We start from the raw sequence: 14,839 nt of genomic DNA on the forward strand, positions 1-14,839 counted from the left end.
AATGGAATAACACCAGTTTCTACCTGCATGTGGAGCATCAAGCTAATAGAACCTATTACTGAGTGTATGTTGCAGACCTTGCTTAACCTCGTAACACAACACGACTCATCTCACAACGTAAAAGTGCAGATTCATATTTACACAACCCCACCATATGAATTGTTGAAGAAACACACAGTTTGTTCGGCCAAAACATAGTCCCCCTTATGTCGGGGAACTTTTTTTATTTATAATGTTTTTTTAAGGCACAAAATCATAGAGGGGCCGGGGAGGGTGTAAAAGAGAGGGGATACAGAGGGGAAAAGTCACTCAGCGGCGTCTGCCACCTCGCGCCGCTCGAGTCTTGCCACCCCGAGGAGCCCCGGAGGGACGGTAGGTTACTGTCTGCTGGTCACGACGTTCCCTACCGTCTCCTCCGGTCGTGGATGGGCCGGCGGTGGCAGAAGCGCCGTCTCTTCTCCTGGCCCTCTTGGAAGGGCCAGCAGCGGCGGCGGAGGCAGTGTTAGCGGCGACGGAGACAGCTTGACGTCGCGGAAGCCTTCTGACTCCACCGGCAAGGACGGGAGGCGGAAAATGGGGTTGGAGGATGGATCTCTCCTCTGCCATCTCTCTGCATGTTGAGGTCATCAACCGCAGGGCCTTCCCGAACAGCGGACTTTCCTCCACCGACCCCGCATCCCTCACATGCAGCAGGCTGCGACTGGTTAAGGAGCCACAGTCTGATGTGGCCGACAGTAGGGCATCCTGCTGATGAGGCCAAGGTGGTTCCTCGACATCCTCGAACAGGGAGCCCCATGGAGCCATTTCTCCCCCCTCCGGGGTCTCCTCAGGAGGGATACTCTCCTCCACGGGACCATCATACAAGAATCCGTCCGCCTCTTCCATGAAGTCCTCAGTTTCCATCGGAAATCCAGAGCCGGACGCATCCTCGCTGGTCTCCAGCAGTTCCCCAAACCCAGGCCGTTCGCGTCTGCATGCTACCATCTTGCGACGTGAACGGGCAGACGCGAAAAATTTGCGTCGCAAATCCTCTGGCTCCAAGACAACCCCCGGTTCACCAACGGACGATTCCCCGGAACCAGAAGAACCAGAGTCGAGATCAGGCCATCGCCGGAGCGACGGCACCGACTCCTCGGCTCTTCGGAGAGGCAAACTATCCATCGGCTGTCTCCTGGGCTGGGTCGGCGACCATGAAAGTGGCAACAGCCCAGCACCAAAACGCACGACGGAGGCGGGAATGGAGAACCGCTGGTGAAGAGTAGGTCTAGCGGGTCTACTCTCCGCGGAATACATTATGACCCAAACTTTTTCTTTACAACAGATGTGAGAGAAGAAAAAATTAAGCACAATGTAAACTCGTCACAACTCTTTTCAACTAACAACACGTCAAGTGGGGTACTACCGGGCACTTCCTTGTGGTGAAAGCGAGAAGGAGGAGAGCAGGTGACCACACACCTGCTTATGAAGGTAAGCTGATGAGGGGTGTGGTCAGACTAATACTGGTATTAAAGGTACATTTGTGGAATTTATTCAGTGCGCGTGCACGTACGCGAGGGAGTGCATGAGTGATGCCAAGCGGATCCCCTAATGATACAGAACTGAACTTAAGCCTGCGCTGGAGCAGGTTCAAACTTTCTGATCTGTTATTAGCATGGTGATTTAGAAAATCCGACGTCGGGGAACGGAAAGTTCTGGCTTAAGTCAAGCTATGCTGAAAATTATCCGGCTAACTCAGTTAGCCAGGTACGAGGAACAGGGCCCTGGTGTGGTGTTTCTGTCTGCAGGACCCGTTTCCAATGTTTACTAAAAGAGAAACAATACAATGAATAATTCTTTAAACCTGAGACTCATTGGCCTGGGCTCATTTTCTGTGAAGGACAAAAAAAACATTTTCATTGAGTGCATAAGGTGCATAATGTGCCTCCTACACATTTATATTACATATGTGGCGTTTGGTTCCACTGGACCCAAAAGTTGGAAATTGTAGGTGAAAACAAACAAGAAACAAAAATGTTCACTGTGTACCTTCATTGTCTGCCTCCACCTTGTTTAATTTATATTTAGATAAACATGATTTATTCCATTCATGTCTTGATTATAATGGATTATATATATTTATCACATATCAAATATAATTTTATCACAAAAACAATTGTGCTTTTATTGATTAATATGATCTAGCAGAGGTTTTTGGCTAATATCAACCATACTGTCTAGATTGCTTGAAATTGACATAAAGTTAACATCTGTTAAGTATTTTTTACATGAATCGTTATGTGTATTGTTTTAAAATCCCAATAATGTTGTGGGTCCACCAGACCGACAATTGGGTGAACAACAAAAATGCACTCTACAAGGGTTAAAGAAGACAACACTAGCCTGTCCAGGGAAGACCACAGTGCTTTTCATGGAGACCACAGTGGTGTCGAGGGTACTTTGAGTCAAGCTATTCTCATGAGTACCAACTTTCCATTGCATTTCATTGCATTTACACAGAGAATCTGCAGTGTGACAGAAATTCCACAACCATGTTTTGTAATCAAAGTACTGTAATCCCATTACACACATATATGTACAGTATGTTACTACCCAGTGCTGCACTCTCCCTTCCCCACTCCCTTCAAAAGAGTATAATTTATCTCCCTCCATTACCTAATACCTAAAGAGTTATGTTCATGAAGACCAAAACCAGACCTCAAACCAAGTTATACTTAGTAACACTGGAGGGAGTGGGCAGGACGAGCAGGTTTTTCTATATCTAGGATGATGAGAGGCTCGCTATATCACATACTTTCTAAGCCAACACCTATGAAAATAGTTTGACCCAGACCCACACATTTCCATTCAGACTCAACCCCACTTCACTCCTATCAGTCAGGTCTCAAAGCACACACTCTTCACAAGATCTTTCAACCCCCTACGATAACACATAAGAATAACTGAAAATTTTTCAAATAATCATTAAGATAATTAAGAATCTGTTGCTGACCATATTTGCTCTTTTAAACTTGGGGTTGACCTCATTGGGTTCAGTCAGGAATTCCCTTTTGTTTTCACATGCTTCCGAATGTCTGCTCCACAGGCTTTTACAGCTTTTCCATCCAGCTGTTGTTTTGTATTTAGCCACAGTACTAACCATTTGCAGAAGAAGTATAAATATATCAGCAAAGGCGATATTTGAGGCATGGTTGCATTTTAGGTCAATGATTACTCATTTCCTTTATGTGTGCCACTGCAGACGTTAATGGTGATGATGGTGATGTGATGCATGATAGCAATGATATTGTTGGTTGTTGTGTTGTTAATGTTTTGGTGCAGGAGTGCTGCAAGGTAATGCAGTATATTTAAAGTATATTTATATTTACAAAGTATATATAACATTTGTGTTTTGTTGCTATAGCATAATCAAAGTCCAATGGTGCTGGTAATGATTGTGATCATTTTGTTGCACTGCATTTTATGTGATTTTTGGAACATTAATGGCTACTCCCCTACCCTGTCAACATGAAAACAACTACAGACACAAATCTTGTCTTGCCAAAGGTGGAATAAACTACCTGAAACCACTATGGTAATGGCTACCAATTTATGACAACATATCATTGTATGTAGGGTGGGTTCCCTGCTGTATACAGGTCATGGTTTGTTGCCTCAATGTTTTAATTAATGTTGTGTGTTGTAAGATGTACTGTATGAGGATAATGGGTTTGAATTACTTTACTTGTACAAATGTTGGTTGTTTATGTTTGTATGTATTATATTAACACTTTAATCGCCGGAAACGCCGTAACTCGTCATTCCCCGCCATGCTCATTCTGCCGAAGACGCCGTAACACGTCTTTGATATCAATATTTCAAAAATCTGTGATCGAAATCATATTTCTCCCCCGGGGACCTGAGATATACTGCTGAGCTCCACTCAACTCTCTAACGGTTCAGAGCGCCATCTGGTGGCCGATCGGCAGATCGCCCAACAGGAAGTCATGTGGATGAAGTGGTGCTCACCCATATTTCGTCCGGGCACTCGCTATCATTAGCAGGACTCCATCTTGACACAATGGATGTCGATCGGTTGCAAATAACTCGACAAACAACATGATTTGGACGTATATACTATTATACAACCTGGAAATGGATCGGGTATTTCTACATCCCATAATATGAATATCTCTGCTCCACGCTCATCGCCCAACGGCGCGAGGAAGATACGGTAATATCCAGCGTTATTTTCCAACGTGTTCTTTACTAACTGCTCTGATGATCATATCACCCACACTAGATGAATGATATAACGTTGCCCACGGAATTATAAACGACCCCCCACCCATCCGGTCAACATCAGATCATACGTAGTAACTCCTAGAAGCACATCCAGTTGACATTTTTTATCTCGCACAGATTCCTACCAAACTGTATTTGATCATCAATATAATGCATTTAGGGCTATAAATCAAGTTCTGGAGAAAGCTGCAGAAAACGATAAAAACATACTTATACTTTAGACCGTATTTTAGTATGAATATGTGAATGAAAAAGTATAACGTTGCTACACCCTGAACAATAGATATAGGACATTGAATGGGCCATAATAATGTCAATTTAGCAATACAATTTAAAAAGTTATAGCCCTGCAAAGAAGGGGAACTTCTCCATAGACAAATAGAGATGGCGAGGGATGGTAAATTATGAATTTAACCATGGCGATCAAAGTGTTAAGTATATATTTCTATTATATAGATATATCTATCTATTAAGTGATGTTTTTATGTTGAGAATAGCCCAGCTGGGAAAGAGATCCTAATGAAACTAAACTAAACCTGTAACCTTTGAGTGACATATTGAATAATTGTTTTATTTGTGAAATACAGTTATATGCCCTTTTGCTCCCAAACGTATCGCCTATTTAGGGATCTATAATGCCATAGAAAAGGGAGGTTTTCTATATTTTGGATGGCGATACCTTCATGGCTACCTGAGTAGCCCCTAAACATGGTCTGCATTGTAATTTCGTCATGCCAATTTATTAATCATCAAGAGTCTTATTGAGAAATGCTCAAATAAAAGCTACCCTGTCATCTGAATAGAAGATGTATGTGGAACACAAGAATGTTACGGGAAACTTTTCCTTTGAAACTCTTCCCACTACTTCAAACTGAAGATTGATCACATTGGAAACAATGTGCCCAGAATGTTAACAGTTGCCAACATGTGTTTGCCATATTGGTCCTCAAATGAATAGGGCAGAATATCACCTTATTTTCATACACGAAAAGGCATGTGTTCTAGTCTAAGGCAGTGGTTCCCAAAGTCGGGGTCGCGACCCAAAGGTGGGCCGCGAGCAGCCACGGATGGGCCGCGAGATGATTTAAAAAAAAATAAAAAAAAATAAAAAAACATAAAAAAAAAACATTTTTTTTATTTTTTATTTTTTTATTTTTATTTTTTTTATTTTTATTTTTTTTGTCAGGCCACTGAACTTAGAAGCAGGCCAGGACAGTGTTTCTAGTTGTATTCTAAAATTCTATTCTATAGTATTCTAAAATGTGACTATGGTTTTATATTAACTTAATAAATAAACAAAAACGAAAAAACTACTTATTTCAACGAACATTTCAAACTAAATAACAGATTATGCACATAAAACTCTGAAAACAACCGAAGCAACAATAGTATTTTAATGAGGCTATTATTATTATCATTATTATTTTGCAACAAGTTAGCCCTCTCATAAATAGCACATATAAATGAATAACTAACTTGAACTAACTTAATAGGATTGAAGTGATATTTGGCTTAAAAAATCGGTCGCATGACAAAAAAAAAATTAAAAATGCCAGACGATGTGCATTGGGCCGCGGCTCTCTGACGCCTTATTTTCTGGGCCCCGGCCTGAAAAGTTTGGGAACCCCTGGTCTAAGGGATGTACCAAGATGAATGCCATTTTTGGGCTTTACTGTACCCATAACTGACCCACGGTGAGTGCATATGTTGTTATTTGGTGCCTTGAAAAGAATAAAACCTGTGTTTTAGTATGTAGTAGAAATAATTTCTTTAAAATTCCCCTTGCTGTTTCTTCTTGGGAGATGCTGAAACATTTTATGTGCTATTCTCAGACAATTTAAACCAGGTGAGCTGAGCGCTCTAAGGTTTCAAACTGAAGCAAAACAGTTGAGAGAAAAATCTCAAAGCAAACAAATGTAATTTACTCTCCGCAAAGGATTCTAGATACTTCTCTGCAACTTGATCCCTTGGCCTGCATCATTTGTCATGTTTTTATTTTCAGAGATGGGAGCCAATGTTATAAGCTGAGACCAGGTGAAAGACAGCGTTGTGCCGCAATGAAGTCAGACACGACACAGGAAGAGGCCTCCGAGCCAGAGAATGAAAAAGAGCAGTAATTGTATGAGACACAGCTTGACCAGAGCAGATGTTTAGGACCCATGCATGTGAAATGAGTTAGACACTGTTCGCTGCCGTCTACGAAGTCTTCATGACATTGAAGTGAACAGGATAACACTGTTGTTTTGCCCTTCTCTGCACTTTGTATTGAAATGGAACATTTGTTTTGAGATTCTTTCTTCAAAATATTCAGTTTCAAGTCATAAAATGTGGCTTTTCTTCAGACACTGTGTGTGTGATGTCATTAGGGGAACTGTTGGCGGAAGGACTACCTTTTGGTTGTGTTCGCACTGCAGGAATTGAGGACGATTGTAGTTCCTGAACCTCATTTTGAGGGCATTTAAAAATATATATATATATATATATTTGGCCATATCCGAGCAGGGACTCTGCCAGTACCCAGTAGAACCATGAGTGTATGTATGGTGACTGTTCCAGATGTCAAGTTCATGGTCTCAGACCTAAGTGTGCTCAGCTGTGCTTTGCTACGTGCAGGGCTGGAGAGACAGACTTGTCAATACATGAGTCGACCTTATATTGTACTTGAAATATCTATGTATTTTTATTTGTTTTATCCCAGCGAATCTCTTAGTTACATCAATAGTGAGCTGTCAGAACAGTCTCATGTTTGTATGTTACATTTGTATTGGTCATTTTAGCATAATTAGATAACCTTACAACAAGATTGTATAAGTTAAGGAGTGTTGTTGTTGTGAATATGTGAAGTAATGTAATTTACAATATTCGCTGTTTGGCCATACTGGAATACAGCCAAGATTTCTCACGACACGCCAAGCAGAAGCAGGGTTGGTTTGCGTCACTTCAGTGTTCCTATTGGTGTGAAATTGTGAATTCAAACAGAAAAAAAGGCCTGAAGGTATGTAGTTCTTGGGGGAGCGCCCAGTGGGTAGTTCCTCTCAGGGAGTCCCCAGAACAGTTTGGTCCAAAAATGCAGCCTATTGTTGTCTGGTATGCTGAGGTGTGTGTATTCAGGAGCCTCAGACAGCAGTCAGAGATCTCTCATGAGCCTCCCTCAGACGTCCCTCCTTGGCTCCTCATTATGTCCATCCTGGCAGAGATGGGCAGTATTTTCCATTACATGTATTTGAAATGTTTATTTACTGTAATCACTTTGATCTAGTTTGTCATTTGTATTTTGCTGCTATTACAAAACCATCATGTACTTTGTAGCAATATACCTCTGTGGAAAGTGTTTTTGTATTTAGAAAATACCTAAATATTTCCTCTCAAAGATAGTTAAGAAAAATAAATTATTTGTAAAGCCATACAGTATATATCATGAGGTCTGCTCTCAGACCGGTAGTTATTCACTGGTCAGACTGATCTCAGACCAATGGAATATGTAGTGTCCTGCCATCCCACATCACCCTGTATATAGGTTGTCATGCAGCCATTTAAATTGGTTTGGTTTTCAAATTGGGCAATAAGACACTCAATAGTTTATCATTTTCTTTTTAGCATGGTACATGTATAAGGCAATGGGTAGAATCAGGCCTGGACTGGCCATCTGGCATACCAGGCATTTTCCCGGTGGGCCGGCGCATATTGGGCAGTTATAATTTTATTAAAAAATATATATATATATTTATAATAAAAAAAAAATTATAATTATGTCTGGTCAATGACCGGCCCACTACTATGCTGGGAGAGCGGTCCATTGGTACTGACTGACACTGGGCTGGCCCAATCACATCTCTTACTAAGCACACCCCCCCCCCCCCCCCCCACCAGTCGTGTGGTACATGACTGAGAGGGGGGCTGGTACATGACTGAGATGGGGCTGTGGTACATGACTGAGAGGGGGCTGTGGTACATGACTGAGAGGGGGGCTGGTACATGACTGAGAGGGGGCTGTGGTACATGACTGAGATGGGGCTGTGGTACATGACTGAGAGGGGGCTGTGGTACATGACTGAGAGGGGGCTGTGGTACATGACTGAGATGGGGCTGTGGTACATGACTGAGAGCGGGCTGTGGTACATGACTGAGAGGGGGGCTGGTACATGACTGAGAGGGGGCTGTGGTACATAACTGAGAGGGGGCTGTGGTACATGACTGAGAGGGGGCTGTGGTACATGACTGAGAGGGGGGCTGGTACATGACTGAGAGGGGGCTGTGGTACATAACTGAGAGGGGGCTGTGGTACATGACTGAGAGCGGGGCTGGTACATGACTGAGATGGGGCTGTGGTACATGACTGAGAGGGGGCTGTGGTACATGACAGAGGGGGGCTGGTACATGACTGAGATGGGGCTGTGGTACATGACTGAGAGGGGGGCTGGTACATGACTGAGAGGGGGCTGGTACATGAATGAGAGGGGGGCTGGTATACATGACTGAGAGGGGGCTGTGGTACATGACTGAGAGGGGGCTGGTAGATGACTGAGAGGGGGCTGGTACATGACTGAGAGGGGGCTGGTATACATGACTGAGAGGGGGCTGGTATACAGGACTGAGAGGGGGCTGGTATACATGACTGAGAGGAGGCTGGCTGGTACATGACTGGGAAGGGGCTGGTAGATGACTGAGAGGGGGCTGGTAGATGACTGAGAGGGGGCTGGTATACAGGACTGAGAGGGGGCTGGTATACAGGACTGAGAGGGGGCTGGTACATGACTGAGAGGGGGCTGGTATACAGGACTGAGAGGGGGCTGGTACACATGACTGAGAGGGGGCTGGTACATGACTTACTGCTTATCTCTTACAGAATGACCTCCTAGACCCCAATCAGTCTGGCTTCCGGACTGGCCACTCCACAGAAACGGCCCTCATTGCGGTCACAGAGGCACTTCACTTAGCAAAAGCGAAAGGCCTCTCCTCTGTCCTGATTCTCCTAGATCTATCTGCAGCCTTCGACACAGTCAACCATCAGATCCTCCTCGCGGCCCTCGCAGGAATGGGAGTGGCTGGATCTGCGCTGACATGGCTGACATCATACCTCAATGACCGATCCTACCAAGTGTCATGGAGAGGGACTCTGTCGGCCACCCGCCCCCTCCGGACGGGTGTCCCCCAGGGCTCGGTCCTAGGACCCCTTCTCTTCTCCCTCTACACTAAATCACTGGGTAACATTATCACATCTCATGGCTTCTCATATCATTGTTATGCCGATGATACTCAACTCTTCCTCTCCTTCCCTCCCTCAGATATCCACGTCTCTGAGCGGATCTCGGCCTGTCTGTCCGACATCTCCGCCTGGATGACGACCAACCACCTCAAACTGAACCTAAGCAAAACAGAATTGCTCCACCTGCCGGCCAAATCCTCCCCCCTGACCGACCTCTCCATCACAGTCGAGAATGCAGCTGTGACCGCGTCGCCGACCGCCAAGAACCTTGGTGTTGTCCTTGACGACCAGTTGAACTTCTCTGCTCACATCGCAGCGACAACCAGAACCTGCAGATTCCTCCTGAGCAACGTCAGAAGGATACGCCCCTTCCTGACAAAAGAAGCCACCCAACTCCTCGTCCAATCAACAGTCATCTCCCGCCTCGACTACTGCAACGCACTGCTAGCTGGCCTCCCGGCCACTGCCACCAAGCCTCTTCAACTCATTCAAAACGCAGCGGCCCGCCTGATCTCAAACCTACCGAAGTCGGCCCATGTCACCCCACTTCTTAGGGACCTGCTCTGGCTCCCCATTGCTGCACGTATCCGCTTCAAGGCCCTCGACCTAGCATACCGTGCGGCAAAGGGAACCTCTCCCGCCTACCTCCGGTCAATGGTCTCTAACTACACAACCTCAAGACCCCTACGCTCTGCATCTTCTGGCCGCCTCAGATCTACTCCTATCCAAGCTCCCGGAGGGTCATCAAAGAGAAGCCGCCTATTCTCAGTCCTTGCCCCACAATGGTGGAATGAACTACCCATCCCAGTTAGGACAGCCGAATCCCGTCCAATCTTTCGCCGTCGACTAAAGACTCACTTCTTCAACCATTATCTGAAATGATAATAAAAAAAAAAAAAAAAAAAATCTAACCCCGACTAACCTTACTGTCATGCACTTGTCCTAATAAACTAACCTACACTGTAACACGCAACACTTTGATGAACATTGTTACTCAGCTGATAGAGTTATACCCTTCTTGCTGTCTTGTCGCACAGAACTTGTAAGTCGCTTTGGATAAAAGCGTCAGCTAAATGACTAAATGTAAATGTAAATGTAAATGAGAGGGGGCTGGCTGGTACATGACTGAGAGTGGGCTGGTACATGACTGAGAGGGGGCTGGCTGGTACATGAATGAGAGGGGGCTGGCTGGTACATGACTGAGAGGGGGCTGGTACCATGTATGTATTGTGCATCATTGAAGGTCAAACCATTAAAAACGTTCATTTCCACGGCAGCCATTTTGGATTTTGGTCTCTCACAAATTTTCCCTGCCTTTTTTAAAAATACACCCCGGCTAAATTTGTTTATTAACCCTCCTAGATGACAAATCCATTGAGAAACGGACCTTCGCTCTCCACGGTCACGGAAGTGCCACAGATGACCCAACTACTAGGATAAGGGTTCCCTTGATAAAGATCCATGAAAAGGCTGTATAATATACAACACCTGTAGTTCAACTGCAAAAACAGCTTGATTTGATTAGATTTGTATTTGGAAGTTAAAAACACATCATAAAAACTAATTTTCTTGAACAATTTGTATTCCTGAGGATATCACCTAAAAGCATTAATTAAAACACTTATTTCCAAGGTGGTTCTCGATGGAAGACATAAAAACATAAAAACACAGCACATATAGCCTACTCAACTGCAAATTTTTGCTCAACTGCAAAAATGTATGGCTATTAGCCTACAGGGAAAAACACATTCACAACAGGCAGCAAAGTTTATTTTCAGCCAAGTATGGTAATAAGGTAACTGTTACGAAGGATCAGATTAAACCGAATATATATATTTATTTATGGATATATATTGAATAGTATTTGTATATCGTTTGATATCCCTTGTATATTCCTTGTACATATACACGGAATATCCCTTTAGCCTACTATAGCCCATGATAGTTCATTCTCTTATTGGACAAAGGACCAGGCGCCAGGGGACCAGCCCCTGGCGTCAAGTTCAAAGGTACCGACGAGACATGTCCGTACTAGCCCCGGCTCCGCTCAGGGATACGGCTACCGAAATGAGAGTGGCACTATTTGTTCACCGTGCATATAAATATGGCGCAAGTAAATGTAGAAGTCCCTTCTTACCCTTCTTCCCAACTTAGTAACAGAACGTGAAGCCTCACCCACGATACGACGCGCGGTGAAGTATGGCCTGTTTGGCCTTAGAATAGCATTGAGACCTCGTGCGAATTAATAACTGAATTGTCAGAGTTTGGCACTGTACCGTCGAGTGCGACGTATTTCTATCAAGTAATAATAGTCTATCGTGTATGGTGCATCGTGCGGTTAGAGTTCAAAAGTGACCAGCATCTCCAACGCTTCCTCGTGTTATCTAGAATCTTATCCAGGTTGGGCCGACCACATGGCGCTTTCATCCGAGGAGATCTAGGCGAGGACCGAGGGACATGTACACTGGATTACCTACCCGACGACTGCTGAGCCCTATGCGGCTGGAATATATATTTGCTTTGGTACTGTGATTTGTGGAGCGGATAATCGCCGACGCCTGTGAGTGTTGGATTTACCCCCGAGAGGAGTCAAGTTGAGTCGGCGCTCAGAGAGACTGAGGTCGCCTAGCTTCTTCTTCATTGTGGAGCTACAGCCTACAAGAGAACCAAGGTGTATTCATCTGCGGATCAAGAGTCTATTGCACTGTCTTCTGTACTTGAAGTCTCCATAGATATCGTTGACCAGACGGTCTACTACCGACGGCTCTCCTACCCCCCCTACCGGCTTACAACCGGGAGGACCCCTTCCAGAATATCCCGCTATATCATTAAGTGTACCATAGATCTAATTCCCTAAGAGCCAGGTTGTATACTTGCTTCCTGCGTAACCAGAGATTGGACATTCAGTGTTGATTTGCCTACGAGTACTCATTTGCCTTACAAGTGCATTCAAATGATAAATGTAAGATAAATATTCTATGTACCTTTTGCTCCATTAAATATTTGATTATTACCTTTGACTGGAACCGATTTCATTGTGGAAAGTGTTCATCATATTTAGATATCGTGTACTGTATGGCCAGTAGTTAAAGTACATAAAGCGGTAGTGGTTTAATGATACCATACTTATCAATACAGTCAGGGAATTGTACCCCTCAGTTACAGTAACTATTAGGATATATATGGTATGGATTACTTACTCTTATAACTTATTACTATCTACACAAATAGTGTGCTGTCCATTGAGCATGCACCTTCACGTGGTAGGCACATTAACTGTAGGTCAAACTCCCCAAACAAACAAGCACACCATTGATTTAATTGCCATATAAATCACATACAAAGATCTAACTATTACTCCTCTCTGAACATGAATATAAAACAAAAAGGTGATCTATTAACTGTGTAAACCTTATGCAATATTCATCATTTATATTTGAATACTTGAAATCTGTATGAACTGAGTAGTTAGTATCAAATGAAATAAGATGTAACAGCTCCATGCATTAATTGAATAAACAACTATTTGCTCATTACCAGTATGGTATTGTTTAAATTGTACAGCTTTTTGCACATCTTTGTCAGGGAATTCCAACAATTCTGGGCCTGAATGTACCAGTTAATTGTAATCATCTCTCTCTCCTTATGTCTAGTCAAGCCAGGTTGTGGAGGAGAGAGACAGGGATGAACAGGCTATAGACTACTTTGCCCATCCTGAGCCTGCTATGATACAGATGTTTTTACATCACCACCCAAAACAAGATTTAGCCAAGAGCGAGTGAGTACACTGGTCGACTTGCACTGGTACACTTGGCCATGGCACTTACTACCCAGCTTTGTAGTGGTTTGGGGGAATAGTACAGTAGGTACGCATATTTAAGGGGACCGCAAGGATGGTGTACTGGTGGGTGGTGTCCGACCGATTATGGTGGGCTGGTCTGGGCCAAAAATGCCAGGGCCGATTTTTGGTCCCAGTCCAGCCCTGGGTAGAATTGATTTTGGTCATTGATGTTCAGAAATACCAGTTTCAATGGTGTATTTCCGGTATTTTGAAAAAACGAAATACAATGCTCTGTCAATCTATCAGTAGCATGCTCTGTCAATCTATCAGTAACGTGCTCTGTCAATCTATCAGCAGCATGCTCTGTCAACCTATCAGTAGCGTGCTCTGTCAATCTATCAGTAGCGTGCTCTGTCAATCTATCAGTAGCGTGCTCTGTCAATCTATCAGTAGCGTGCTCTGTCAATCTATCAGTAGCGTGCTCTGTCAATCTATCAGTAGTGTGCTCTGTCAATCTATCAGTAGCGTGCTCTGTCAATCTATCAGTAGCGTGCTCTGTCAATCTATCAGTAGTGTGCTCTGTCAATCTATCAGTAGCGTGCTCTGTCAATCTATCAGTAGCGTGCTCTGTCAATCGATCAGTAGCGTGCTCTGTCAATCTATCAGTAGCGTGCTCTGTCAATCAGTAGCGTGCTCTGTCAATCTATCAGTAGCGTGCTAAGTTAATCTATCAGCACTTGTCAGCAAATTCCATTTGCAGAATAGTTTCCTTCTGCATGGAGAAAGGCAGTGGGCATACTTTGGTATAGTTCTTGATGGAATTGTTACTCACAACACAGTTTGTGGATTAACAGAGTCAGTGGGGCAACGTGTAAATATCATGAGAGTACTGCTTACAACTGGCTCCAACGAAAGGGCTGGTGCCATCCAATTTGACAGACAAAGTTAATCACCATCACACCACAACCATTACAACTGTATAGAGAACCAATTCATTATAAATAACCAAGACAACAATTAGCCTAGGCCTGGCATACATCTCCAGAACTACTGGAAAATAATACTATTTGGATTTGATGGTGTTTTTTTCTTATCTATTGTGTCTATATGTTTCTTCTTGACTTGTACAAGAAGACTTGTACAGCCTGTGGAAGAAATGGCCCATGGGGGCTATTCCATGTGATCTCGGGCTATACAATTTGATTTGATTTGACTATAGCCAAGTTCATATGCCTAATGATTGCACAACAGGATATAGGGTAATTAAAACTGTGTAAGGCAGTGGTTCTCAAACTTAAAAGCCTAAGAAAGGTTAGGGGGGTAATTGGAAACATTTAGCCACCCCACCTATATATATTTTTACAGAACTTTTAGAATGGCCAAATGTATTAGTGTAGTCAGGAAAGCGTTTAAAAAAAAATTAAATACCACACCATCTATTTTGTATTTTTGTCTACTGGTCTCTTCCTTCAAACAATGTTCTGATGTGCTTTTATTGGGTCTCATAGTAACTGACCATGTGGTACGGGAAAAACGATCTCATTCTCAATGCGGATAAAACTAAGGAGATT

The sequence above is a fragment of the Notolepis coatsorum genome, assembly GCF_963971535.1.
Source record: "Notolepis coatsorum genome assembly, chromosome: 19".
Classification (NCBI taxonomy): domain Eukaryota; kingdom Metazoa; phylum Chordata; class Actinopteri; order Aulopiformes; family Paralepididae; genus Notolepis; species Notolepis coatsorum.